This window comes from Acipenser ruthenus, chromosome 4 (assembly GCF_902713425.1).
Source record: "Acipenser ruthenus chromosome 4, fAciRut3.2 maternal haplotype, whole genome shotgun sequence".
NCBI lineage: Eukaryota > Metazoa > Chordata > Actinopteri > Acipenseriformes > Acipenseridae > Acipenser > Acipenser ruthenus.
In genome coordinates, this window is record NC_081192.1 from 46,674,784 (window position 1) to 46,690,804 (window position 16,021).

A 16,021-nucleotide genomic window follows, 5' to 3' on the forward strand; every position below is an offset into this window, starting at 1 on the left:
CGCTACACTGTGGCCGGAGCCCCACGGAGGGGAGCTGCCGGCCATGAAGAAAGGGGGGGAGGTCAGGAGACCAGCTCCCCCAGCCGCACGTTTGCGGCAGGATAGTGTGTGGCGGGAGCCCCGGAAGAGGGAGCTGCCGGCCTCGAAGAATTGGGGGGTGCCGGACCTCCCACCATGGCCACCCCCATGGACACTGTGCTTCCCCCTCTTCCGGGACTTTGAGACTGAGGGGGGAGGTGGCCATTTAGGCCATGTTGTGCTGCACACAAGGAGGGGAGGTGTGTGATGGGGTGCAGCCTATTTTGTGGTGGTTCTGTGTTTTTTTGTATTGTTTAGAGTGGATGTGAGTGAGTTTGGGGTGTTGTTCAGTGAGTGTGTGTGAGGAATGTGTGGAATGTGCCTGGGCTAATGAGGTGCGAATTGCCCAATTAGCCCAGGCACCTGTATAAAAGGGAGTGGTTGGGTTTGTTAGGAGGAGAGTGTTTGTTAGGAGGTGAGTGTAACAGAGAGAAGACGTGTGTTAGAGAGAGAGTGAGTGGGTTTTTTTGGGTTTGTTTAAAGCCTGTTTTGTGTTTGTCTTTTTGGTTGGCCATCGTGCCTTTTTATTTGTGTTTTGTTAATTAAAATATTTTGGTTTCACTGCACTTTCTGTCTCTGAGTCTTCCCTCTGCTGCTATCCTGCCACAGTCCTCCATTTTTGTTTTTTGGTTTCCATTTTATAATGGACTGTTAATGATAGTTAATTGGTGCGAATGGAAAACACCTGGCTGCATTTAGAATTGGGGAATGAGACTATTTTCTCCTATCATCTGTGCTATATTACAAATAATAACATATACTTAACAATAAATAACTTACACACAGCAATGCAAAATAGCAATGAAAGTGCCTCTGTTTGGGTAGTAAACAAAAATAAAGTGTGAAACATAACAAGTGCAAATGAAACCAAAATAATATAATAAATACAAAAGCAAAACATAATGTGCACAACCCCAACTAATTATAGTCACTCGTGACATCTGTCCTTAGATAAGTAAGCACGATGTAATATCTTAAACTGAATTAGTCCCAGACAGGCACAGGAAGATATGGAGTGTACACAAGACTCTCTCCCACCAATCGTCTGTAGCTACTACTCCCAGTTCAATCGCTCACCTAGATTTTATCTGTGACAGGGTATGGCAATTCAGAGACAAAAGGTGGTGATAAATTTGTGAAATAAGTCCTCTTTTCTCAGTGAGGTGTTCTAGTATGGTGTCCAATGCAGGATTGAGTGGAATGGTTGGGAATGAGTGGAACTGGACATGCATGTAATTGCAAATCTGTAGGTATCAAAAGAAATGGGAATGGGGCAAAGTGAATTTAGCAGACAGTCAAAACTAGCATAAGCATCATTGTCATATAAATCTTTAAAACATTTGAACCCCTTCCTCTGCCAAAATAAAAAGGCTGAATCAAGCACAGATGGATGAAATAAATGGTTAGCAGAAATGGGTCCTAATACACAAGGGGCTTTGAGTTTAAAGTGAGTACAGAACTGAGACCAAACCAGTGAGATTTTAATAATACAGTATATGAGAAGACTATATACAATTCTGACGCACCTAATGTTAAGTAGTCAAACATTTTCAGCCAATGCCTGATAAAGGAAATGTTCAGCAATTACTAATCTCCAAAGCAGTCCTGTCTTAATTACTTTTTTTTCTATTCAGATGAGTTGAAACCATGAGGGTTTGTCTTTACCTCTGTCACAAACCATTGGTTATATTTGTATAGAGTTCCTTGCAATAAAAGACAACTGATTGGGTGGAACATTTTTCTCTGAACAACCAGTAATACTGTTGATTTAATGACGCATGTTCTTTTTATATGTGGAACTTTATTGTATTTGTGTTCCTGCGTTAATAACCAATACTTTGATTTGATTTCGTGATTGATAGAGATACAAAATACCTATTATGTAAAGAATACTCCATGACCAAATTCTTATGATTCATTTATGATGCATTATAATGTAAATTATAAAGCCTTATGGATTTCCTTGTGGAAAAATGTTGTAACCTGACCTTTCAGTTTTCTTTAAATACATTTCTACTATAAACAGGATGTAAAAAGCAATAAACATGCTTATAGTTTATGTATGAGGTTAACTGCAGAGGTAAAGACACTTGAAAGAGTAAAGCAGAAGAAGTTTGGGTTGATTGGAAAGATATTTACATATTTACATACATGAAATAGTCACGGCCAGGAGGGAGGTAGTGCGCAGAATAATAAATGGACATCTAATCACTCATAAAATAAAATGTTTTTTTCAAAAAGGTTGTTGGGGGCATGTCCACTTTATAGATATAGCTAGAAAACGAGTACAAACGTTGTTGGATGAATGAAGGTTGTATCATTGTGTGACAGGAACGGCTGAGTGGTCTGACGTCACGGCAGAAGAAGGGACAACAAAAACAAAAAGGTATTGTGCAGTGGCGCGGGCGCCGTTTTATTTAATGAATCCAAAAAAATAAATAAAATATTCAAACAGAAAACACTCGCTCACAGAGCAAAATAAATAATTAAACAAAAAGAAATCACTAACACAAAAACACAGGTCAGGCTGGGCAGATCGCCGTCACTGTTCCTGTTTACTGTTAGTTTCGTTTTAATCCTCTCGCTCACCCTCCTTCCAACACCCACCCCGAACTAGAGAGCTGCAGGCTTTTATTAAGGTGAACCATCTCCCAATTAGCAACAAAATTAATCCCGTAATTAATTCGGGAGATGGTTCACCTTCTGCACGAGTTTATTAATTATTACTCCTGGCAGAGGACGAGCACCGATCTCGCCTCTGCCAGGACACGTTTTAAAAATAAACGAAACAATAACAAACATACGGCGCTCGCCGACATAAATACAATAATACAATAAATCATAATAAACAAAAACAATACTCTGCACAGGGGCGGAGGGGGAGACCCCGATCTAAAAATAAATAAACAATGTACAGGGCTGCTCGCCCTGTTACATATCCCCCCCCTTGTGCGAAGCACACATGGCCCCAACGGCCACCTCCCCCCTCAGTCTCAATGTCCCGGAAGAGGGGGAAGCAAGTTGTTTCCGGGGGGTGGCCATGGTGGAATCTCCGGCACCCCCCAATTTTTCGTGGCTGGCAGCTCCCTCTTCCGGGGCTCCCTCCACACTCTCTCCTGCCGCGAAAGTGCGGCTGGGGGAACTGGTCTCCTGACCTTCCCCCTCCTCTTCATGGCCAGCAGTTCCCCTCCGTGGGGCTCTGACCACCCAAACTCCTGCCGCGAAAGTGCGGCTGGGGGATCTGGTCTCCTGACCTTCCCCCCTTTCTTGATGGCCGGCAGCTCCCCTCCGTGGGGCTCCGACCACATGACCTCTGGCCGCGAAAGTGCGGCTGGGGGAGCTGGTCTCCTGACCTCCCCCCCTTTCTTGATGGCCGGCAGCTCCCCTCCGTGGGGCTCCGACCACAGTGTAGGGACCCCAGGTGAAGCAGGATCCCTGGCGACCCCAGGCGACGGCAGCGGACCCTCGGGAGGCGACGGCAGCGGCAGCGGACCCTCGGGAGGCGACGGCAGCGGACCCTCGGGAGGCGACGGCAGCGGACCCTCGGGAGGCGACGGCAGCGGCAGCGGACCCTCGGGAGGCAACGGCAGCGGACCCTCAGGAGGCGACGGCAGCGGACCCTCGGGAGGCGACGCAGGACCGGCAGCAACCCTAGGAGACGCAAGGGAGACACAGGCGACCCAAGGCGATGCTGACGGCGGGAGGGGAGCCCCTGGCCATGAAGGCGGCAGCAGGAGCTCCACTTCTCCCAATGGTGGTGGTGGTGGTGGAGGTAGAGGTAGCTCCTGCTCCTCTCCTCTTGACAGTAAAGGTGGCAGGGGCTCCTCCTCTTCTGGCGGCCAAGGCTTCTCCCCTTCTGGCGGCCAAGGCGGCAGGGCTTCCTCCCCTTCAGGCGGCCAAGGCGGCAGGGCTTCCTCCCCTTCAGGCTGCCAAGGCGGCAGGGCTTCCTCCCCTTCAGGCTGCCAAGGCGGCAGGGCTTCCTCCCCTTCAGGCTGCCAAGGCGGCAGGGCTTCCTCCCCTTCAGGCTGCGAAGGCTGCAGGGGCTCCTCCCCTTCTGGCAGCGAAGGCGGCTCCTCCCCTTCTGGCAGCGAAGGCGGCTCCTCCCCTTCTGGCAGCGAAGGCGGCTCCTCCCCTTCTGGCAGCGACAGGGAAACCAGCAGGCATGTTCCCTCTGCTGGTTGTGGTGGAAGCGGAACCAGCAGGCATGCTCCCTCTGCTGGTGGTGGTGGTGGGAGTGACATTTCGTCCTCCCACGGAGACGGAGGTGGCACCAGCAGGTATGCTCCCTCTGCTGGTGGTGGGAGCGACACGTCGTCCTCCCACGACGGTGGAGGTGGAACCAGCAGGAATGCTCCCTCTGCTGGCGGTGGGAGCGACACGTCGTCCTCCCACGACGGTGGAGGTGGAACCAGCAGGAATGCTCCCTCTGCTGGCGGAGGTGGGAGCGACACACAGTCCTCCCAGGACGGTGGAGGTGGAACCAGCAGGAATGCTCCCTCTGCTGGCGGAGGTGGGAGCGACTCACAGTCCTCCCACGGAGATGGAGGCGGCACCAGCAGGTATTCCCCCTCTGCTGGCAGGTACCTGGGCTGTGGACCTTCGGCCTTCCCCTTCTTGGGCCGTGGACGCACCGACTCCCCCCTCTCGGGCCGTGGACGCACCGACTCCCCCCTCTCGGGCCGTGGACGCACCGACTCCCCCCTCTTGGGCCGTGGACGCACCGACTCCTCCCTTTTAGGCACAGGACGTTCGGGCTCCTCCCTTTTAGGCGCAGGACGTTCGGGCTCCTCCCTTTTAGGCGCAGGACGTTCGGGCACCTCCCACTCAGGCGCAGGACATTCGGGCTCCTCCCATTCCAGGTCAGGACGTTCGGGCTCCTCCCACTCAGGCGCAGGACGCACCAACTCCTCCCTCTTGTCTCCCCTCCAGCAGCTGTATTCCCAGTCTTCAGGGAGGGGGCAATTAACTGGGAAATGCCCCCGCTCCCCACAGATGCAGCAACAACTCAGCTGGCTTATGCTATGGAGGAGGGCTTCCCAGCTCATCTCCTCCTGTGCCTGCTGTTGTTGCTGCAGCGGCTGCTGTCTCCTCATCCTTCTTCTTCCTCCCATCTTCCTTCCTCCCATCCTCCTCTTCACTCTCCTTTTCGCCACACACAAAAACGAAAAAATAGATAAATAGTCTTAAGTGTTTGAAAACCACCACAGTTTTACAGTCTTCTAAATTGCATCGGGAAGGGATGACTGATATGTAACTGTCCTTTTTTGTTATTTCTTTATTTTTAGTTTACAACAACTGACTCCAATGTAAAGTCATATAAACTTGGTGGTGAAACTGATACTAAAATAATGATTGAAAATGACGGATGGTTATATCTGAGGGAACCTTTTGACTGGGAAACAAAGAAGGTCCATATTATAACGGTAAATACTATTTCTTTTTTTTAATATATATATATATATATATATATATATATATAAATATATATATATATATATATATATATATATATATATATATATATATATATATACTGTAAATATATTTTTTTAAATTTAGTCGTTGCCAATTAGTTTTTATTATTTTCTCCCCAATTTGAAATGACCAATTATTTTTTTTAGGCTCAGCTCACCGCTACCACCCCTGCGCTGACTCGGGAGTGGCGAAGATGAACACACGCTGTCCTCCGAAGCGTGTGCCGTCAGCCGCCTGCTTCGTTGCACTCTGCAGACTCACCGTGCAGCCGCCTCAGAGGACAACGCTGCTCTGGGCATCTTACAGGCAAGCCCGCAGGCGCCCGGCCAGACTACAGGGGTCGCTGGTGCGCGGTGAGCCGAGGACACCCTGGCCGACCTAACCCTCCCTCCCCCCGGACAACGCTCGGCCAATTGAGCGCCACCCCCTGGGAGCTTTCGTCCACGGTCGGCTGTGGAGTAGCCTGGACTCGAACCGGCGACATCCAGGCTATAGCGCACATCCTGCACTCTAGCGATTGCTTTTTACTGGATGCGCCACTCGGGAGCCCCTCAAATACTACATTTCTAAGGCCATACAATGGGAAGTTAAATAAATAATCCATAGTAGTCTTCATGATTTACTAAGGGCAAGTGCTCCAAGTGCATCTACTCATAATCCTAACCATAAATCACAATTTTACCCAAAGCCTTTAACATAATCCTAACCCTAAAGTCCCTGTCAGATTGCAACATTGCTATTCAGTTTCCCAATTTAAATATTATTCTCCATAAAACAGATGCTGTTTGGAATTTAGATATGATTCTGGGAGCTCTGTTGAGACCACTTGGTAGTTTAACTTCTGAGATTTAAAACACAATTTACCAGTTTATGATGCCTAAAACATGGTACAAAATGTATCTAAACCAGATGAATATGTTAGATAACTCTGATATCTTACACCCATAACAAGTAGTTATTTAAGAATGCAACAAATGAAATTTATAATTAAAGTTCGGGAGGAGGGTCAGACACCAATCTCCGCATCACCAAATTGAATCATTCAGTTTACACATTAGCTAATTAAGATTGTTAGCACTATAAATACCCTCTTACCTCTCAGTTGCATTTCGATTTTTATCGTAAATGCATGCATCATGGTCAGTATTCTGGATTATTCTGTTTTGGCGTTTCCCCGGAGCCGAGATCCACTCAACCAGTTCAACTAGCCCTTCCTGGGCCAGCTCCACGACAGCTTCGGTCGGCGGTATTACCACTTCAAACTTCTCTGTCCAGATGTCTGCTTATCCTGTCTGCCGTAGCTCCCGCCTGGCCACTCATTCCTCCGCAACTCCTGACATCAGAGACTGGACGATCCCCAGGCTCCAGCATTATGTTTGTTGGAACAACATTCCTTTCAAATCTACAGCACGTAAGGAGAATTTGTTTACTTTATTTCTCTCCATTCTGCAGCATCCTTCCCGTCGCAGGCGCTATGACATCAGCGCAGATTGTTGCTTTACCCAGTGTTGACAAGTCTTACGACAAAACAAAGCATGTCAGTATGGGTGTTTCTACAAATTCCAACCTGCGACTCTCAAGAAACAAGCCCAATTCCGCTTATTATAAGCGGACCTGAAACACCTCGCCCCACACCGACTGCATCTCCATGAAGTGCGTCTACATCTGGAAAACTCAGAAGGTGGGACCACAGCGCCTGTCAATCAAAGGCTAATTCAGCAGTTACTGAGCATTCTGGCTCCAACTATAACCTTTCAGGTTACCTCCCCTCATTTTGGCCACTGTGGGCGTCCAGTAGGTCCTCATAATGATCCTTTCTCCGTGAAATGCTTTTCTTTCTGCTCATCAGCAGTTTTGAGCATTTGTATCCAGAGACTGTTTTTACAGTTAGGCGAGGCTGCTCCCACGATCCATCCCGGGGTTTCGACACCCGCCACTGTTGCCTAACATGCAACTGTAACCTTTCTGGTTACCTCCCCTCACTGCAGGCATCCATAGTGGTCCCTTCTCTGTCAAACGTTTTTCTTCCAGCTGCGGGCTTCAACAGGGCCCCGCAGCCCCCTTCTATTCCTTACCTCAAACGGTTGCCCAGCAGGGCCCCAGTTTTCCATTCACTCTTCCGCCCTTCCCAGCGGTCCTCCAAACGTAACCTTTTAGGTTACGCTCCCCTCACTGCAGGCGTCCTGCAGTGACCTCCCTTGCCCTATGGGTGTCCAGCAGGCTCCCATAGTGGTCCCTCCAACCTAAAACTAAAGCCGAAAATCATGCCCATTGAGCCTGCCCTCAGGCACCTCTTCGGGGTACAGTGGCGTTCCAAACTTTACTTTTCTGTTCGCCTGACGTTTGGCTGCAGAAGCAGCCCATAGATATTCGATACCCTGTCGGAAGCGCTGTGCTGGATCCTCCTTAATAATTACTGCTGCATCTCCTGGATGATTTTCTTCAAATTTGATTTTCACCACGCTTCTCCTGCCCAGAACATAACAATCCTCAAATCATTATTTTCAAATCTCGGCATCCCCCTAGCATCAGAAAAGACCTTGGGTTCTCTCACTTCCATCGAGTTTCTAGACTTTCCCCCGGATTCTCAATCTTTTTCAGCCTCGGGGGAGGGGAGGGAGGGGAGTTGGGGTGGATCGTATTGTTTCTATTTCCACTTTTCTGTTCGGTCCCTCTCCTAACAAACGCAATCTTCTGTCCCTCCTAGGCCATTTAAAATACGCAATGAGGATAATTCCTCAAGGCAGAGCTTTCATTTCCTACCTTCTCTTGATTTGATCCCTTCTGTTGGAAGAATGGAACGGCATTACTTTCTTTTACGACGACTGTCTCCTGCTGCACGAAGACATTCAACTATTCACAGATGCAGCTCCCTCTCTGGGCTTTGGAGGATACTACAAGGGAAAATGGTTTTCTGCTCCATGACCTGACAAATTCAGCACCATTCCTATACCCGATCACTCCTCGTCATTGTACAAAATGTATCCAGTTGCTGTAGCCGCATTCCTTTTGGGGGTCTTCCTGGGCTCAAAAATCCATACTTCTCCGCTCAGATAATTCAGCTACAGTCCAAATCATTAACAAGGTCATTCATCCTCTCATCATATAATGAGAAGATTCAGGATGATTAGCTGTTTATCTGTTACTCATTAGTTCATTCTCAGAGCTCAACACATTCTCATCCACCGGAATATAATAGCCGATTCTCTTTCTCGTTTCCAAACGCAGAGATTCAGAGCATTAGCTCCCGAAGACTACCTCCTGCCAACTCAGATTCCTCCCTTTTCAGACCTGACATTCATGTGAGCCACCCGCTGCATTCCCTGGTTCTGCAGGCTCAAGAAACAACTCTTCTCAGCATCACTCCCCATTCACTGCAAATGTACTGGTCATACTGGAATTGATTTAAAAATTCACTTTGCATTCAACATTCCCTTCCCTTCATTTTCAATGCCTGTAGTATGATCCTATATTATGTCTCTTAAGAATAGAGCTATAAGAGTTTCCTCCATCAAAATTTCAATTTCTGGCATCCAGTTTATCTACAAATTCATTTTTGGCATCTCAGCTCTACACTCAGCAACTCACAAATTTCATTAATCTTGAATGTGCTTCAACGATCAGAATCTTTTTCTCCCACTGATGGCCTACCTATCACTATCAATGTACTCTCTTGGTGTCTCTCATCTGCTCTGGCTACTCCTCCCTGTTTTAGATAAAACCTTAAAGCCCTTTTCTCTTAGCCTTCTTGGGTTCCTTAGGTGCTCAGAGTCTACATTGCTCTCAAATTCAACCCCCAGATTCACCCCTTCATCTCCGACCTAGCAATCACCTCATCTGATACCTTTTCCTTCCTGCTCAAAAGAAGTAAAACTGACCAGGAAGATTAGGAAACCCTTTCCAATTTTGTTTATAAATTATATATGTTAGCCCATATGTCCCCTTTCTTTCTTATCCATCTCCGTCTTTCTCAGGGCGAATCGCCCTCAGACCCGCTGTTTATTAACGAAAACTGAACAATCGTCACCCGACACTGGTTCTTCTTTCACCTTCACCAGATTCTTTCCAGGTCTGGATTCGCAGCTGAGCAGTTCTCCGGTCATTGCTTCAGAATCGTAGCAGCTTCTTGCCACGGAGTTCCAGGCTCCTTTATCAAATGGTTACGTTGTTGGTCCTCCAGTGCTTACCAAGTTTACATTAGAACATATATTACATATCCTAAAAATGCTTTTACAAAAATGTGCTTTTAAGCGTTAGTAACCTGCTTGGAGGTAGGGCAATTGAATCAGCCATGGATTTCCAGAGGTTTATTTCCCAAAAATGGGTTTTGTTTTCCTCTCCTGCGTGCTGATGATCATTTGTTAAAGGTTGGCTAAACCTTCAAGTGGGCTATATTCAATACTAGTCGCGGCATTGAGACCGGCTTGTTCTTTTTGGGGGTCTCAGCCTCATCCAGTCGGCCAGGCAGCGAGCCCTCAAACCAAGTTAGGTTTGATGCGAAATGAATGTGTATATACGACATACTTCTCTGTAAAATCGCATACTCCGCATTCTCCACAATAAATATTTGTACTAAAACATTTTGTGATTTGGTGTTTGTCCCGAACTACTAAAGTGATATTTTCTGTCATTCATATCATCTACTGTGCTCCAAGTAGCATAAAGTTGAGAAGGTCATAAGTGATTATATCAACTGGCCCACTGTCTATTATTCTGATCAACACACTGGCACTAATACTGACTGGTATAAGAGCTTGAAAAAAAAAAAGCGTTCTGAAAAGTAAACATGTCAACCAGGTTTAAAACAATAACAACCAAATAATACTTTTTGGTTCACAGGTTGAAGCACTGGACGCAGACCTTAAGATGGCTTCACATGTACCCGCATGGACCTCTCAGAACTACATTTCCCATCATCCTTCTGCTCACTGGTAAATCCATCTCAGTTACATATGTGAGCAGTAGGACGATGGTAAGTGTAGTTCTGAGGTCTATGCAGGTACATGTGAAGCCATCTTGAGGCAGGGAATGCAATTTAAAAGTTTAAAAAAGTGGTCAATGTAAAACAAAAATATTTGTGTTGTGGCAGGACATTAACAATTTTATTTTTCTTTAGGAAATCACATTGGAACTCTGGAAACTTTTGACCTGGATGAATCAGACAGTTTAAACTCTGTGCTGAAGTATCAGATTTTGGATCAGTAGCCGAAGCTGTCTTCTACCATGTTCATTATCGATGAGTACAGCGGTAAAATCCAGATTGAACACGACAGATTCCAGAAAGCTACAGTGCTGGAGTACAATTTAACAGTAAAGATCACTGACATGGCTGGAGATCCCACAGGTGTGTAATAGTGTCACATTTTAGTTGCATTTGAAACCGTTTCTTTATTTATAAGTGGTTTTGGAAATTAGTAAAGCTGTGGTATTAGCAGAAATTATAACTAATGTTAAAAATACACATACATGTAAAAATATACACAGCTTTTTCTTTATGCACATTGTTAGGAACTCCCTCCACAGGGGTGCAATTCATTTTGAAAATTGGTGCTAAACTGTTTTGAAAGTTTAGCTCCAGAGATCCTACTTGTGCTAAATTATCAAACCATGTGCTAATCAAGCCCCCTTATAACTTGCCACATGACACAAACCTTCTCTCCTGTGTGTGGATGAGTGTGTGTGGGTCATGTGAGTAGTCTAGACCCAATGAGAAACTATCATCATCGATGGTTGCTAGGGAATAAAATAAAACAAATAAAAAATGAAACATGTCTACTGGCACCAGAAAGTAATGTTGCTGGTGCTATATGAAGTACACTGGCAATAATCTAGCGCCATAGAACCAAATCTGCTCCAGTAGCTGACTGAGATGAGTGATATAAAGTTGTTCTGTCTGCTCCAGACATGGAGCCAGGCTCTTAGGGTACAACAGGCACCTATATAATGGGAGAGACACCTGTGTAACGGTGTCCAGTACATAGTTCACACTAGTATTAAGCTATATGGTACATTGATGTCCATATCTTTTCCATAATAAAGTTCCTTTATCTAATAGGCACAGCACTTCATCTAGGAATAGCATTTCTAAATGCATTTAATAAAACATGTATAATTTTTAATTTAATTTATTTTTTAGGATTCTACACTGTCTGCAGTGTAGTCATATGAATAATTGAAAGCAATGACCAGATTCCTATATTTGATAAACAGCAGGTAAACTCATTTGCATTGTACTTTTTGAATATTTGCCAAGCTCAAATGTTTTAAAAAATTTGTGTATTTGTAGTATAATGCTTTAATTTATGGTTGGATTTATGAAAAAATATTGGGATAGAAATAATATAGTTTTATTAATTTATTAATATATATATATATATATATATATATATATATATATATATATATATATATATATATATATATTTTTTTTTTCAACAATTGTATAACAGCAAGACCCAGATGTGTTAATTTGTCTGTTGTGTTGAGCAAAGTCATTTTACCTTGACCTCTTTGGAGTTCTGCATTGTTGAAAGATGTTTATAGTATTCAGCATATGGGGTTTATAATTACCATCATTAGCAGTGTTGGTGAAAAATGTTGATGCATATAGGAGTTTGGTAACAAGATTAAATCAGTCATAAAGATACAGGAACATAAATGAAGAATAGATTGAAAGCAACACTGAAGGCCCTTAAGATGTCAAACAATTAAGCAGATATAATCATAAGAGGAAAGAGCGGGTAGCATTCTTTGTTCTTTCTGTACAAGACTTTGTCTTCCTTGAAGAAGCTTCAAAGCTTAGAGGCTTATATATATATTCTTTTTCTTTTTCATTTCTTTTTTTTAATTGTGACCTGTTCAGGTGTGGGTGATGATGTTTGGATTTCCCGAACTGTATCCCTTATGGACAGGCTACACAACAGTTTTTTTCTCCCTTTTGTTCAGTATGAACTCAATCCCATACAAGAAGACACACCAGTGGGAACCACATTACTAACTATTGGGGCTATCGATGAGGATGAGCCAAAAACTGGCAGCTCCAACATCCTGTACCACGTTGTAGAAGACGATCCAGAAGGAACATTTGTTATCAGTACAGACGAAGAAACAAACCAAGGACATGTGATGATTAACAAAGTAAGAAATTCTTACTCAAATCCATCTGCTGAAACTTGTGATTGGGAGGGAACTACAGTAGACCGTGGAGAAGAGGATGGTATGCTTGCTTCTTGATTCATAGCAGGCATAATGAAGCACTGATGTGGCCACATGTTAGAGTGGCTAACACTGTTTTCTAAAAATAAAGGCCACCACACACCAGACATGCTGTGTCAAGGTAATATGTGAAGTGATGCAACAGAATAAATAGAACCTATACTTTTGATGGGAACCTGTCACATCCCAGGTGACACCAGAAAGACACTGGAACGATGTGAAAACAATAGGATTGAATCCTAATTTTTGCAAATATGTTGCACCACAGATAGGGACTGCGCAATCACAGCTCTCCATCCAAGCATGTGTGCTACCAGGATATAATAAAATCCAAAAATTCAAGACTTTATTTCAAATTACCCTGAACTATAATTTAAAGGCCAATAAAATTACAAGTATGTTTTAGTTTTTTTTTTTTTTTTTATCTCTGTGTCTATACACAACAAACCTGAATGGTCAGTTTAACACAATTAATATAATAAATAAAATACATTAAAGTATAACACAACCAAAACTAAAGTACAGTATTAGTTATGATTTCCTCATTTACAAGTTAAGCACAACATAAACAGAAGAATACTAAATACTAGATCATTCACAACATACATTATCCGAGGATTACAGAATGGATTCAAATATGTATAAAGGTATAATTATGATTAAAGCATATTTTTTAAATAGCATTCTGTAATCCTCGGATAATATATATATATATATATATATATATATATATATATATATATATATATATATATATATATATATATATATAAATTGTTTGTTTTCCAAGCCCCTAGTTTTTGAAACAATGCCTGTTTACAGACTTTGTATTAGTGCCAGAAACCCAGAACCATTGGTGCCTGGGGTTGACTACAACACAAGCTCTACCGCATACCTAAACATCAGTGTGATCGATGTCAATGAAGCCCCTGTGTTTGGCAGTACAGAGTACCAGGCCATGGTCAAGGAAAATATTTCTGTTGGCAACACCATTCTGAAAGTGGATGCTAGAGACCCTAAAGGTAGCAGTATAAGGTACTTTTCAACAACACTGAAGTTAATCTTTCATCTACCTCTAAAATAAATATGAAATGTCCTTGTTTTAGTAATATTTATTGAATTTGTCATGATTTATGTTAAACTGCTGAATATTTTATCATGTTGTTCATTCAATGTTCTATGGTTTAGGTACAGACTGGAAGGGGATGTCTTTAACTGGTTGAAAATCAATTCTGAAACTGGGGAAATAATTACAAATGCAGCTCTGGACAGGGAGAGGACAGACACTTACAAAGTGAGGGTTATTGCTGTTCAGTCAGGTAAGCTCCTCCATTCTGAATCAAATGGAACTTCTTACTGTGAGCTCACAGCTGAATGCATGGTTATCAATTGGCCATTGGATCTTTCATCCCTGTGCAAGATCATTGCTTCCATGTGATCTGCATTTATCATTGAAAAGTACTTAGCAATTATCTTTCATGTTATTACCTTATGTGTGCATATTGTAATCAAACGGAATGGAGGAATTGTATATTCCTTGTAGAAAATGAATAGGTATGTGTAAAAAGCTGAAACCTACATGTCAAACTGTATGCACAGGGCAGTGACATGTCTTTAGCTGAACAAATACACTGAGTGAAATGTATTCACTTGAGAATTCTGAAGATTATTTTAAATCATATATAGTTTGTTCTTATTTCCAGGGAACACTTTGAGAATTAGTTGTGGAGAATTTAACAATATATGATAATGCTTACTTAGTTCCAAAGTTTGTTTAAATATTTACATATCAGCACATCAATAACTAAACCATTATTACTATTCCAATAATAAAATAATAATCTAATACATTTATTCCTTATTCAACATGTACATCAAATAGTGCAAAACTAGAACTGCTAGAAAGCCCAGGTTGATTTTACTATATTGCTTTTACTATCTTTTACAAAATGCTTCATGTTAATTTACTGGAATTGATTTCCTATTGACTTTACCAAAATTAACAACAATCATGTGGTGCAATATTTGGAGGGTTTATTTTCAAACACTACACACAATGCATGCAATCAATTAATGGAGTCACCTAATTTAACATTATGCATAAACAACTAGTATGGATATCACTGGCACTGGCTTGATTTATTTAGTCCTATTTCATCCTAATCCTATGCACATTTCTATTCAAGAAACGATGTACAGTACACCTTGTTAGATTTGCATCACCAGTCGGCTTCAAATAATACAAACCTGTTGCTCTTAAGTGTCATGTTACCACCAATACTGTACTTTGTTATAATGCCGGGACGGCTTTTATATTGTAAGTCAGGGGTTCTTAACCTTTTTTTGCCCCACCCTAGCAAATTTTTTTACCGCCCCTAGTAACTTTGTTTTTTCTCATGCTCTACAATCCGATCCATTTCATATACTGAACAAGGGTACAATGTGGAGGGCACAGGACTTTCACAGATTCTTACACACAGAATCATCAGTGATTGGGTCTCTGCTGTATTATGCACAATTCTCCAGACTAAATAAGTACCTGTACCGAGAACCGCTGTTGTATACTATTCTGAATAAGAGCCTGTCTTCTTCGCTAGGCTCGTTCTGGGGACTCTGGTAATGGATGTATTTTTCCATATACAGTATGCTGTAACTAAAATATCAGAAGGGGAATGAATCAAGGTAGAGCTGCTGCAAAATGCTTGTGTAGTCACAACACACAGCTGATGAAGTGATGCTAGCTAAGCTATTGCGTCTGTCACTCACAAGCAGGGAGGCGCAGGCGGCGGTGAGGACCATGGATCCGGCAGGCAAGGATGGAGTATCCCATGCTGAAAGCTGCCATCCTCAAGTGCGTGGGTGCGACTCCTGAGGGCTACCGCCTGCAAGTTCAGGGAGGAGAACTTCTCGGCGGAGGAACACCCCAAGGCCATCGCGCATCGCTTGCAGGATTACGCCCGGGGATGGTTGAACCTGGGAGCTACCACCACTGCCAGGCTGGTGGAGCTGGTCGTAATTGAGCAGTTCCTGCAGTGCTTGGCTCCGGGACCCCATGTGTGGGTGCAACGGCAGGCACCCGCCACCCTGGTAGAGCAGTATCAGGCAGCAGTATCAGGCAGCAGAACCAACGCTCGCTAAGCTGCCTGGAAACAGAACTACTCCTGCATGACCCCCTCTATTGGCCCCAGGGACGACAAAAGGACTGGGGGGGGGGGGGGGTAGCCAGGTCTTTGGACGGAGTGTGGCCGTGGGA

The 16,021-nt window shown here is 43.8% G+C and overlaps 1 long non-coding RNA gene across 1 annotated transcript; it reads left to right on the forward strand.

The window, feature by feature from the left end:
• Nucleotides 1-5,332: 5,332 nt before the first annotated feature.
• Nucleotides 5,333-13,143, forward strand: LOC131736888 (uncharacterized). Its single transcript, XR_009328470.1, has 4 exons — nt 5,333-5,501; nt 10,670-10,897; nt 11,690-11,766; nt 12,416-13,143. It is a non-coding gene; the product is annotated as an uncharacterized LOC131736888 (long non-coding RNA).
• The last annotated feature ends 2,878 nt before the right edge of the window (nt 13,144-16,021 follow it).